At 39.2% G+C, this 13,865-nt stretch overlaps 1 protein-coding gene across 34 annotated transcripts in view; it reads left to right on the top strand.

The window, feature by feature from the left end:
- ZBTB20 (zinc finger and BTB domain containing 20) overlaps positions 1–13,865 on the top strand; it is a 457,627-nt gene that overhangs the window by 242,697 nt on the left and 201,065 nt on the right. For 28 of the 34 annotated variants that reach the window (XR_014688574.1, XR_014688576.1, XR_014688577.1 and 25 more), the window contains one exon: positions 2,626–2,708. The exons of 5 other annotated variants lie outside the window; for them this stretch is intronic. The gene's annotated coding sequence lies outside the window, so the exon portion shown is untranslated. Of the gene's footprint in view, positions 1–2,625; positions 2,709–2,781; positions 2,857–13,865 lie in introns of those variants that run through there. One more of the 34 variants, XR_014688580.1, reaches the window with a different exon arrangement.

The following is a 13,865-nucleotide window of genomic DNA, read 5'->3' as shown; positions in this document are numbered from 1 at the left end:
ATGCAGCACAAGCAGATTTTAGAGAATTTGTATTTGAAATGTTTCTTTTCCTAGTCTGCCTTCAGAAAGCTCCTAAGCAGCACAAATAATGAAGCAATTCATTTTAAAGGCTTTATTCTAGGAATATGGTTGAAGGACTCAAAAGACAGAATTCCTAAGCACGTGTTCAAGGAAATACATGCTATATCTTAACATGATTATCATTTTAAGCCAGTTTCCTATAGTAGTTTAAGCTCTAACCCGTAGAACTGATAGAATATAATCAAGTCTTATGATGATCATGCTTGGCATGGAAAATGAATGTATGCAAGGCTTCAGCTTAGATTAACCATGCGCCACAGATGCATTCATGAGCCCGTTTCCTGTTTTGCTTTATAAGCACCCCCAATCCAATCCTTTAGAGACATTTTTATCTGCTAATAAGCATAATTACAGTCATTCCTGCTGTCATTTATAAAATTATAAGACATTTATTTAGTCAGTTGTGGTGTTGAAGGCTGCAAAGTTTCCCTGACCAGGGAAGTTCTGCTGAATTCCTTGAGAAGTCACCGGCAAACCTGGTCTGGCAGCCCTCTCTCCGCTAGATCATTAGGCTGTAATGAACCACTGACTGCACAGAGCTTTCCACAAGATAGGCAAGAATTTCAGGTTCTCACCTCTGTCTGCTTTGCGCCATTTATTACTGCATAGAGAGGATCTAATTTTCTGAATCCTGAGGGTGTGAATCTAGACCAGCTGCCCTGACACCTGAGGGGTTCCGGCGGTGTGCATTTCTGCAGGCCCAAGGCCTTTAAAACCAGTGGGGAGGAGGGTGTAAATTTGGCTGTCTGCTGAGAGTTTTCAGGAGCATTGCAGAGGAGGGGAAATGACACTACTCCACTTTAAATGGCATATCTTGAGTGACTTCAAGGTAAGGAGGCTGTCCTGTAGGCCTTCTGCTGCTCAACACAGCTCGTGGTGCTACGCCTAACTTCAGCCATCCTTTCCCCAGTTGAGAAGCTCCTTTGGCATGCTTTTAAAATGCAAGTAATCCACACGATTTAGAAATCTAATGTTATTTTCCAGGACAACAGTGTTTCCTTTGGACACTCATGACAACAAATAGAATGTGTCACTTATATTTATAACCTTTTAATCCTTCTGTAGGTATCCAAATACTTGCCTCAGATAGTGAACAGATTTTACTCTTAGTAGCTCCACAGACAATAAATTGCAGTTGTCTTCTTAGGCACTGGACAACGGCAAGTCAGTGATATGAATATCTAACTGATGACTTCTTGTATGAAGGAAACTTAGGCCTCATGTGTTTAAAGTCACACACACACAGAGTCCACACACAGAATTGTAGAGGTTGGAAGGGACCTCCAGAGATCATTGGGTCCAACCCCCCTGCCAAAGCAGGTTCCCTAGAGCAGGCTGACCAGGTAGGCATCCAGATGGGCCTTGAATATCTCCAAAGAAGGAGACTCCACAACCCCCCTGGGCAGCCTGTTCCAGTGCTCCGTCACCCCTACCGTGAAGAAGTTCTTTCGCATGTAGTCCTGCTTACTACTCAATATACTACCACAAAGTCCACAAGAAGCAGGGTGGTCAGATGACAGGTTACCTGAACACATCCAGAGTGTGGACTTTGGTTGTGTACACTGATGTTACATACAAAGCATCTGATACGCTTCCGTGGGCCCCACACCCTGTAACAAGAGTTTGGCATATCTTTTTAAATCAGTAGGAGTTTTGTCATTGACTTGAATTTAAATTGTGAAAAGGCTCTTGTTTTGAGGAAAGATATCTAAAAGTTCCAGAATAAGCACATCTGTTAGCCAGACGTCACTTCAAAAACCTAACTCTAGTAGAAAGTTTTAAAGGCTTTGTGGAAAATAATGGACCGCTCTGGGGAACTGCGGAATATTCAGATTAATCATCTAGACAGAAGTTTGTGAGTCTAGGGACTGTTCAGTATAGAAATGCTGAAGTCACTAGCAAAATGTTATGGTAGGTCACTCAGTACTACTAAAAAGGAATATCGTCCTTTTAACTTGTGAAATCCTGCTGTCTATCTAAAGGTGGGTCAGAGTAGAATAGTTCAGAGACAGCACTGATAAAAACTGTGACTGTTACTAATTTCACCCTCACTGATATTTGTTCCATGCAACTGCTGTTTCCTCTTCCTAATTCACATTATAGTTGAGGATTTTTTTTTGTTTATCCACATGAATAGACAAGCTCATGAAATGGTCTCAAGCAGCAAACGGCTTTGGAAGCCAGACAAAGTGAACTAATCTCCAGTTTATAAACGTATTGCGATGCTGAAAGAGCAAATGCTTCAGCAAGCAACTTTAAAGAGGAGTTGGGGTGTGGAGTTTCTGAAGGAAAGAAGTTGGAGGTGACAGAGTACAATAAGGCCAGAGCACAATGACAGCCTGACTAGAGAAATTTGATTATATAAAGAGGGATAATAGATGAATCAACTAGAAAAACAGGCACCAGAGAGAGCAGACAGAATACAAGAAAAGAAGCATTTGACCATAGGAAAATAAAATGAAGAGAACTTAGCAGTTTCCTACTAGCCAGCCTTTGAAACTGAATGGAGTATGTGAGATTTTTAAAATATCGTTTGTTTCTTAGACTGCTGGAGAAAGGACACTGCAAGGGACGAAGTGACTCTGCTATCACACAGCTCAAACTGCTTCAAAGGTCTGCCCAGTGTGGTAAGTGGCGCAAAGCACTTTATGATCTCTGGATGAAAGTCTCGATAGTAAGTCCAAAATTTTTTTTTCAAAGGGCAAGTCCAGCAGTCCTTAGCCCCAGTTCAGGCAAAACTGCCATTGTTTCATACATGAGCGTCTGGAAAACAGAGGATACAGGGGCATTGAGCCAACTGTTCTTTTTTTTTTTTTTTTTTTTTTTTTTTTTTTTCTCTCTCTCTCTTTTTTGACTTTATTGTAGAAAAGGCTGAAAGACTTTTCAGGGTGGAGGACATTGTGAGAAAGGGAGGGGGCCACCCGCTGGTAATGCGAGGCTGAGCGTGTTCTCCACCACTCTCTGTCCACCTGCCCTCAATTTGCCTTATATTTTGCATCATTCAGTTGAGGCCAATCTTTCAGCCAGATAAAAAGGACTTTGCAGAAAGTTATGGGCAAACAGTCTGAATGGAAACTGTTCTGCAAACTTAATTACAGTGTTTGCTGTTAAATGCAAACTAGTAACAGCACACTGGGATTAGCTGAGTGTTCAGCAGAGAGAGTCCAGGTACAAATGCTTTAGTTATATGAATCTGAATTTGAATTAGACACCTTTCAGCTTCTTAAAAGAAACTTTGTCTCACCTGTGGTTCAGGTTGTATCCCTCCTTTTTTTCTTTTCTCTCTCTCTCTTTTTTTTTTTTTTTTTCCCTTCATTACATGTGTGTACAATAAAATCACAGTCAAAGCAAAGCAAACAGCTATGTTTGATTCTCCTTAGGGCTATATTGAAATCAATGAAGCATCTTCATGATCTATTGTTCTTAAAAATGTACATGCTGAGTCACTCCCTCAGCATCATCTTCTTGCAGTTCAGGGTAGGATTTCACCTCAGGTTTCAGTGATTGTTTTGGAGTCTGGGGAGTGATTGTGGATGCGTTCCTTTTGCTTGGGAGTAAGATTTCCTGCTACCATTAACCTTTGCAATTGCTGACTAGTAACAAAGAGACTTATTTGGGTGCCACTCTTTTCAGGTGTTGAAGCTACTGCTAGTTTGAAAGGGCTGAGCAGAACGCCGAGTGCATTGCAGAGAGAGGCTTCACACTGTGCTGCACAGGCAGGCTTAGCTTGGGCAAACTCTCCCTGGAGTCAGTTGAGGTTTTCCCTAAGTGAGAAATGAGTTAAAAAACTGAGGCAAGATTCTGATCTTTTACCCAGGCACAACTCCAGCAACTTTGGAAGAGTTACTTTTGACTTACAGCATTGTAACATGGATCAGAGTCTGGACTACAATAAGGACTTCAGCATTTGGCCCTGCTTCTGTGTAGGCTTTTATTAATTTATATATTCTTTAAAAAATGGACAATTACATTGACTTTAATAACCCTTACCTCAAAGTTCACTTTAAAGAAAACTAATAAGGCTTTTTATTTAAAGGAAAAAAAAAAAAAAACCTAAAAATAAAAGTTTAGCTATGGTCAGCCAGGGTGGGAAATTCCATTGTGGCTGCAAGCCCATGGCAGGTAGAGTGGAATTTAATGAAGGAAACTGCTGTGTTTTTGTGTCTTTCTGTATGTTTTTCCTTTAAAACCAAGAGCTGGGCAGGCTTCCCATTTGACCTGATGTGACCCAAGCAAATTGCTTCTTATATAAAAACAACTGCAGACTTGGAGAATGTGAAAATGCACTGTATCCTTTTTCCAACTCAGGGAAAATGAAAGCCTGAGAAACAGGACGGCCCTGTCAATACTCGTTGAGCAAAACTATCACTCAAACCCGATAAAGAGAGATTAGAACAGGCTTCCTTATGCCAGAGGGATTCATTATAAGTTAGATCTCTTTATGTGTTGTGTGTTTTTTGTTGTGTGTTTTTTCTTTTTTTTTTTAAACAGACACACTTACCGTCAGTAAGGGAAAAATCCATTTTTCAAATAATGTTTTTTCTCTGTGTGAAGGGAGCAGGAAAGGAGCACTTGTAAAGGAGGACAGAGAAGGAAAGAGGGGAAAAAAGGGTTTTAACTAACACATCCGAACTAAAGAAAGAAATTGATAATGGTTAAGATGTAGGCAAAAAGCCCAGCTTTTAGCTTTTGCTGTAACTTGGGAGAGCACAGGCACAGGGATTCAGGGTGTGTCTGCTGATATTGTATTCAGATGTGTTGCCTTGGCATGTGTACTGACGGATTTATTTAAAAAACAAAGCAAAAAAAAAAGCATTGTGTGCTCGTGAAATGACTTCATAAAATCCTTCCCTTTATGAATTATTTTGATCACAGGGCTTGTTGTTTAAATTTCTAAAGTACGGCGCTTTTTTTTTTTTAATTGCCTTCTTTTCAGAACTGTCTGTTCTCAAGTTGGCACCTTTCGCATAACAGCATGCGGAGATTAAAGGAGAGGAGAGGGAGGGGAGCTGGGGGGGGGCTCTCGTCAGACCAAGGGGGTGACACAGCGCATAAATCAAACGAATGTCTTCTGAGGGTCACTGCTGAAACAAGCCTTGAGCTCTCAGCTCCTCATCTGCTGCATGGGCAGGTACAATCTTCAGTGGAGAGAAGAGCAAATACTCAAAATGTCGCGTGCTGCCATGTTGCAGAAGGCAGAATAGGCTCCTGGTTGCTCTGTGTTGCTTAAAATGGAGGTGAAGGGCTTCTCACCCAGGGAAGAAAGATGCTGTGAACCAAGCCTGGTCCAGTGGGGCCTGCCTTTCCGAAAAATGGATTTTGCTTGTGCTCAGTGAGCCTTCTGCCTGGTGGTTGGGGTCTTTTCATGCCATGGCTTGTGAATATACACTGTAAGCACTGCAGGATTGCATGCTAAATGGGCAGATGTTCAGAAGGAGGCTATTTGGACGGTTTTGCTCTAAATATTGTGTTAAGGACCTGCAAAGTCAAGATCCACCACCGTCATCATACAAATCCTGTATTTATCCAAAAGTTGCAACGGTATTTTCAGCCTCGGCATGAAAGTCAGAAGGTTTTCCTGGATTAAGGCTCTGTACTAGGGATCAGGAGAGCTGGTAGTCACTTGCTGTTTCTTCTTTTTGTTTGCTGGGGAACATTCTCAAGCTCTCTAGTATTTTGTTGCTGTTATTTGGTAGGGTCTGAAGTACGATGGTGCTTGGGACTACCCTCCAAGACTATTCCTGCTTGTGTAAAGGAGGAAGTTAGGGTAGCCCTTACCTGAAAAGTAGTGTGAGCTTTTTATTCTAGCATTGTGTTCAAAGCATTAGGATTTATGTGGTAAGCTGTATTTTCTGTCAGGAATGCTTGTCTTTTCAGAAGGTCGCATGCAGAACCATGAGCCTGGTATCTGAGGACAGGAATAATAGTTTTGTGTTATGTGTATTGATTTATTTGGTCCTCCTCTCATTGCATTGTCTGCTAGGCAGGGAGATCACAGCTGCACATATAAATGTGTGTAGTATCATGGCAAACAATGACTTAGGGTTCTAGATTATGATGCAGAAGATGCTGATTTCCATGTAAGCAAAGAAACCTTGTTTGGCTTGCTGGACATGATATTAGAGCAAAATACATTTTACTTTTTTGCTGCATGGAATTTTTCTGTTAGTAGCAGAGCTTCCAGCTTCTGGCAGATTTGCTTTTAACTGTGTACAGGAAAGTTTCCAAAAAGAGACAAAGAGTGGAAACCCTATTATCTTATTCAAGAGAATTTGTCTCTCAGTTTAGAGACACTTTGTTCCCAGAAACTCTTTTCCATAGCCTAATATATCTTAATTCTCATATAGACAAATATGGCTGTACATAGATTTTTTTGTTGTTGTTTACTTCAGGACCTTTCCTTGTACAGATTAGATACCTCTCTCATTTTCGAAACTGTACTTTGGGTTTCTGGAGATGAGTGCCATTCAACTAGCTTTCCTTGAAGGCAGGTCTTCTTGACCCTTAGTTAGGAGAGTCTATTATGTTTGACATGATGGACCTTGTGTAGAACTATGCTGATCTAAGTGTGTCTTTTTACTTCCTGTGCATAAGCATTAGTACCACTTCATGTATCTTCCGTTCTGGGCTGGACACTGAAACCATCTAATTTTCAGTGTATATTAATCCATTCATCCAGTAACAGCTGACTATATAACAAGACTGAATTATTTTTTGTAAATATGATTTTCTGCTGCTTGTGCATAAGGTTATAGTAATCCACTCCAGTTTTAGGTTAGTCTTACTGCTTCTCATGGGTGCTTAGAACAGCATCTATAATGACAGATTGCTTTTTTTTTTTTTTTTTTTTTTTTTTTTTTACAGGGCAAAGCACTTAGCGCAGTGATGAGAGCAGTTTAAGTACATAGATGTCTTTCTGAGAAGGGATTTAAAAGTGAAGTGCTGTAAGGTGTCTGCATTTTTGGCAATGGACTTTTCAACTGTTTTGAATTCTGGTGAAAGGCCTAAGGAACCTCCTAAGCAGAGTTCAAAGGGCATTTGGTGGCTCATGGAAAAAATCCTGTTGCATGTCAGTTCTCCCAGTCTGGGCAGAATGTCACAGGACATGTCATCATGCGTCATCTGTTATTCTAGTTAGATAAATTCTCAGCTGCTTTTTTTGCCCATACTCTTATTGATTTCAGAGGGAGTTTTGTCCAAGTTAAGAAGTGAATAGTGCTTCAGGATTCAACATCGGATTTTTATGTTCATGGTCTTGACCAAGCATGTGAGCAGATTGCTGAAAGTCAGGACAAAATGAAGATATTACTGCATGAAAAGCAGAGGAAGAAATTTCTCATTTAGAAATCCAAATTACGGTGTCAGCAAGAGATGTTCAGTCTGTTTAGAATATTTCCAAGTTGTCCTATCCACGCCCAGAGCTTCCTCTGGCTTCAGTGCAATTATTCTTACAGCTTCAGGAACTTTCCCAATAAACCTGCATCGAAGACCATTTAGCTACATGGGAATGCTTCCAGTAATGTCCGTGTGCCCTGCTCTGGGCTGCACATGCATGTGCTTCTGAACTGAGTACTACTGGAGAGACTCTATTCTCCTGTTTGAAAGATATAAAACAAATTAAATTCTCTGGTCAATAGTTCAGTTTTGATGTCAAAACTAGTGACAAAAGTGAAAGCTATTGATAGGAATTATGAAAATAATACGATGGGTACTGCAATTTGTAATACATAAAGGCTCAGAAAAGAGATTTATTTCTTACTGAATTTGAGAATGTCACTGATTTGGGGATATCTCGTTTCTACTGGGAACTGCATTTGTAAATATTGCAATATTTACACTACATACATATTTTACTTTATATACTTGTTATATTTTTAAGAACAGTGACAGTAATATAAAAACTGGTAATAGTATCTTGAATTTTTATAGGTTTCTTCACCTGAAAATTTTATAAAGGACCTTATAAACATAGTTCTTGCTCTTGTGAATACTTACCACTACTTACTAAATTTTAAGTGTGAGAGTAGTCCTGTAAAGCTAAAAATTCAGGGGAATAGCTAACTAGATGTAAGCTAAGTATGTGTGTACATGTTTTTGTAATCAGAGTTTTACATTTTTAAAGAAACTGCACAAAAATCTTATCACTTACTTAAAAAAAAATACTTTTGGAATAAGACGAGAACATTATTCACTAACTTACAACAGAAATGCATAAAACTTCACTGTTGATACTGCAAAACGGACTTGAAAGAGAAAATTATATTTACCCAACAATTTGGAATGTGGCAAGCACACTGCAGTACTTTTTCTTCTTTTCCTTGTCTCATGCGCAAAGACTTGCAGGATTTCAGTTCAGTCTACAGTGAAAATAAATAGGATACCTCACTCAAGAAGAACCTACGTCATTTGCTTAAGAATGCATATAAAGCATTTGACAGGGTTGAGTGGTATTTTATTTGGTTAAATTAGGGTTTGAGGTATGTGCAGTTTAAACTCCTTCCCCTTCTGAGAATGATAAAAGACAGGAATGCTGTAATCGTCTGGTTATATGAGGCCAGAACAGGTGCAGGATATGGAAGAATGAATGCTCTTTCCCCTCACATCTGTTCTCTGATGAACTATTTAATTCTTCTTGCAGGAATCTGTTAAAAGCTTTTCTAAGGCTTCCCTGTAGGCAGGCAGTTCACTGCAGCACCCTACATGCAGCACCTTCTGATGCATGGGAAGTAACATATGCACATGTCCTTTCCATTTCTCAATGTGGAATGAGAAAAACAGGAATGTATGCTTAGAAATCCTCTCTGTACCTTCCTTCTGGGTACAGCAGAGGTTGAACTGACTGAAGAGTAGCATCATGATCCGTCTCTGCTGGTGGGAATAACATTGATTTCTTTTGTGTTTAAAACAACGGTTAGAACTGGATTGCTTTACAGAAACTGTTTGAACTGGATTGCTCATACAGAAATGTATGAGGATCTGTCAATTTTTCTAGTTGGTTTTTTTTTTTTTTTTTTTCAATATCCAAATAAATTATAAGTGAAAGCAAAAACTCATAAATGCTTAATTTGAAATTGTTTCTGCTTCTGGATCAAGACAACTTGAGTTTATCGGACTAGATGTCCTCTTGTTGGGAAAATAAGCTGTGCTACATTCCTTATTTCTTTGTTTCTTTGTGATAGGTGTGCCCAGATGTTTGAGCTTTTGGAAATGATGTTTGAGTTTTTGAAACTCAGAGCCATATTCTCTTCTTAGTACAGATTTCTTCATAATACTTCTGCTAATTTTAATGGGATCCATAAATAAATCCCTTTTGTAGATGGAGAGGAAGGGATCTTGAATGTTTTATTCTTCCCATCTGTGTATTGGGAATGCTATCTGATGAGGAGGACGAAAGGAGTGCCAGTTTACAGCAGAAAAGTATTAGAGGAATTCCCACCACACACCTCTCCTGCAGTGAAACAGAAGTATATGCTTACAGAAGAAGACTGTGAAGTTTGGTGTGAGCTTGGGTTTCAACTTCCTCCAAGTCTTGACGTGCTGGAATCCAGCATTTGAGTCCAGATCATTCCTATTTGATGGTCCAAGTCTCAGCTATGTGTAAAAAAATCCTGCTTAACCTTGGAAACTTGAAAGTCAGAATTTTATTTTTTTTCTCTAAAATAACTGAAGATAAATGGACCCTATCAGAGGGTGATTTATTCTGCTTGGGTAGACCTCTTATGATGGGACAAATTTCTCTTTAAAGGCACCTTGGTATCACAGAAAGCATTTAAACAAAAGATACTAGGCTGCAGTAATTCATATGGATGTTGTCATTAGGTATTGTACTACCAGTGTGGTCCATTTACGGGGCAAGTTAGTCCAGGACAGAGGAGAAAACCAGTCACTAAGTGTATGCTGTGCAGTTCAGCATAGTACAGTGAATGTAAGTCTGCAGTGAACAAACCACCTCTAAAAAAAAGAAGCAGCATAGGTCTGATAGCATGGCACGCTACCCAAGTTCATAAGCACTGCTTTCTCAAAGTGTTTATTTGTTCAGGTGCACCATGATGCTATTCTGCTTTTGAGATCTAGGTTTGATTATCCATGTTGCACTGTACTCTGCTGGCTGGTTATACAGCCCCTTTCAGACTGACACTGGGGCTAGCTGTAGCAAAAAGAAAAAGTATTGTCTAAAAGAAACAGTTCAGTTAGGTATTCACAGTTCACAAAGCAGTTTTTAAATAGAATATTGCTATATGTTTACAGCTGGGCTTGTGTTTTGTTTCCACTTAGTGATACTTATGTTTTGGCTTACTAGTTTTACCAGCCTAGTTTAACCCCACCTGCAGGTATAATGAGTATACATTATGAGTCCACAAACTATATATGAGTCCACAAACTTTTTAAAATCACTGATGGGAAAGAGGATATCCTGGGAAGATATCACAAGAGGTTTGCTTTCTTTTTATATCTTTTTATACCATTCCTTCTAGATGCATGCTCTTGGCCTCCATTAGAGTCAGAGGACTGGGTTAAATGGACCATCTATCCCCATGTATTACCATGTGCTATTCAGGAGACCTTATATACATACCTGAATATATGTATGCATATGCAGCAAGCCTTTCAGTCTCCAAGGTGCAGCGAATAATTATTGTCATCTTGTCCTGTGACATGGTTAGCAGGTCACATGAAGATACTAGTTGAGAACGCAGAGTCTCAATCTCTAGTTGTGCCTCTTACCTACACACGGATCCTTCCTGCTTGAACTCTTCGGTATACTTCAGGCTCAACTTGAACTGCCTAGCCCAGTGATGGAAAAGAAACCCTTTTAGATCACTGTATGGGGCTGTTAGGAGATTAATGTGAGAAGAGGGAATGTAGCTGCCAGTCTTCCTGCTGAGATGGCAGGAGTGCCACTTTCATGCTTTGCAGCTGCTCTTTGCTAAGGCCAGTAGAGAATGAGTTGAGCTTGCTCATGGAGCCCAGGCATGTAGTGCTCCTACCAGTGCCGCCAAATAATCATACATTAGTCACTTCATATTGTGTGTGTTCAAATACATATAGATGTATGGTATGCATAGTTTTTGTATAAATATGTAAAAATATACAAGTGTGCCTACATGCATCCAAGGGAAGCACTGGCATTTAGCTGCTGCGGTTCTAATGGCCTGGGGGCTAAGCCTTGAACATAATTTAAATACCCATAGCAGTCGTTCCTTCTTTTCTGCAAAAGGGCCATGCATGTTACATGCCTTTCATGCAAATTCAATCTTTCTAGACACTTTTGAACAGTAGGACCAGCACTTTATTTGTCTTAAAGAAACATGAGTGTTCTGAACCAGCACTTTCTATGATAATGAAAGCATGTTTTAAACACAAGGAAGATTTCCAGTGATACAAATTTCTAACAGTACTGTCTCTGACAGTGATTTCTTATTATGTTCTTAAGTAGATCACATCACTGGTTTTCCACTGTTTTCCCATCTGAATGAACCATTGTGAGCCTTGATTAATAATTGGAAGGATCCTTGCAAATGGAAGCTAGTTGTGAAAATGGGTGAATAAATATATAGATATATGGTCTATAGACATTCTGATGAACTTCACCTGAAACAGCTCAATATCTCTGAGCTTTAAAAAGCATAGGAGATATTAGTAGTATTACATTGAGTTTTATTCATTAAAAAGATGTTTGAAATGCATTATTCTGTTTAGTTCAGCAAGCATTCACCAGTTAAGTGATGAGTTATGGCCTTTTTATGGGACCAAAGCACAACAGGAGAAAGTATTCTATTTTCCTTTTCCAGTTTTTGCATTGTGACCTGACATTTATGTATATTGCATAAAGCAAATTCTGAGCACTGCAGCTTCAATGACTTGGGAACTGACAAATATTTTTTGTCATTTTTACTTTCTTATTGTCGTTTTCTAAGAAGTTAAACATACTGTGCTATGCAGCTCTTTCCAGATAGCATAGAAAGGCTTTGATGGAGAGGTTAGAGGAGGCTACACCATTACTGTTCCTGTATGTCCAACTTTTCAGTATAAAAATAATGTGTACCTGAGTATAACAGAAATGGTTGTGTCTGCTTGATTGTATCTTTAGAAGCTTAAAAATCTAAGCTATGAATGATATGATGAACTAAGCATGTAACAACAAAAAAACTTCCTCTAAATTACTCAGGTCTTTGATTCAAGAGTCACTTTAGTTGAAATGAGTCAGTCTTCCTCTTGCTGGCACTGGGAAATTCAAGAAGAAAAGCAAAAGAATTCCTCCAGCATAACAATACCATCCATTGTAAGTCAGTGCCAGCCGGAGATATCAGGAAGCAAGGAGCTAGGCCAAATCAGCACTTATTTGTTAATTCCAGGAATGTTTCAAATATTTGAGGGCAGTTTCCGGACAGAGTGATGATGGTGGAGGGTTCTGGCATTACAGTTTGTCGGGGCGTGATGGATCTTGTCTTTGGATCTGTTCACATTCAGGCACTCATTTCATTGCACTTTAAGTGATTGTCCTTCACACTGTTCCAGCAGGAGTGGCAAAAATCTGAATGGACAAATAAAGCAAAGAGCCCTTCGTCAGAGCCCCATCTGAATGCTGAGCTCATTTTTCCTTTCTGTCTTTTTGAAACTTAATTTTACATCAGACCCAGAGGTCAAAATTCAGGCATTGCAGTTCCGGTGTGCTCACCTAGCAGCTACTGTATTGCAGATACTGTATTTTTAGGTCACTTTGAGGTATAGAGGGAATTCATCTTTATCATTCCTTAATCCCTTGCTGTCCTAGTGCTTCTTCATTGTATTTGTGTTGCAGATTTATCAGGTCTTTTGCAAGTACCTCTACTCACTGTGCAGACATCTATTTTTTCAAGTGGTCCTCTGCCTTCATTACATCTGCTTAACTCACAGTTATTCTGCCATGCCCGGTCTAGTACACATTTCCTTGATCTCTTTTCTGTTTTGTTTTTTTTTTTTGTTTTTTTTTTCTCATTCTCACAATTCAAGTAAGTCTCTGACCCTATGAATTGAATGCAGACATAACCAAGTGAAATTCTATGGCTTATATTACTTAGTGGGTAAAACCATGCTACTTGGACAGACTGCTGGAGCAGTAAATCTTGTAGTTTGTTCATTTTGATTCTGTGGATATTTCCTTCTGACCTCTTAGTTGCATCCAGACTTTTGCAGGAGCAACGTTTTATATCTTGATATGCAAAAAAGATGCATACACAGCAGTGAGTTTCCAATCTTGATAGCATAAATTCACTCAGATTTTTTTTTTTTTTTTTGCTTTAAATCTAAATAAATTAGATTAAATTGCAAGGAAATCTGTAAATTGCAAGGACAAAAACATGGCTGAAAAGAAAAATGTTCATTTCTATTTTGCAGATTATTGTTCTGCAGTCACAGTATTTGAGCACGTCTCAAAAGTTCATTAGGCAATGCAGCTAGTATCTGTCATGAATTTACAGTCTTGTTTGGCTTTTGCTTTTCCTCATCCTGCTTCTGCTTTTCCTCTTCCAGCAATGCGATATGGTACCCAACCTGCAAGGTTTTCCATGCTGTTTTGCTAGAGTCACCATGCCTTTTCCAAATCTGTTTCTAGGCTATTAACTTCTTCTGATCTGTCCTGTTTACTCACTTATCTAATTTTTTTTCCCTTAATTCAGTGAATGTAGGTCTAGCATGCTTGCTGGAGACACAGGTCTGAATTTCTTTAAAGCAACCTTTCTGCTGTGATATAAGCAATATTCTTTTGTTCTCTTTTAGGCATTCCAGGTGTTAGATTTAGTCTC

Source organism: Aythya ferina, assembly GCF_964211825.1.
Source record: "Aythya ferina genome assembly, chromosome: 1".
NCBI classification, from domain to species: Eukaryota; Metazoa; Chordata; class Aves; order Anseriformes; family Anatidae; genus Aythya; species Aythya ferina.
This window is presented reverse-complemented; position numbering and strand designations above follow the sequence as displayed.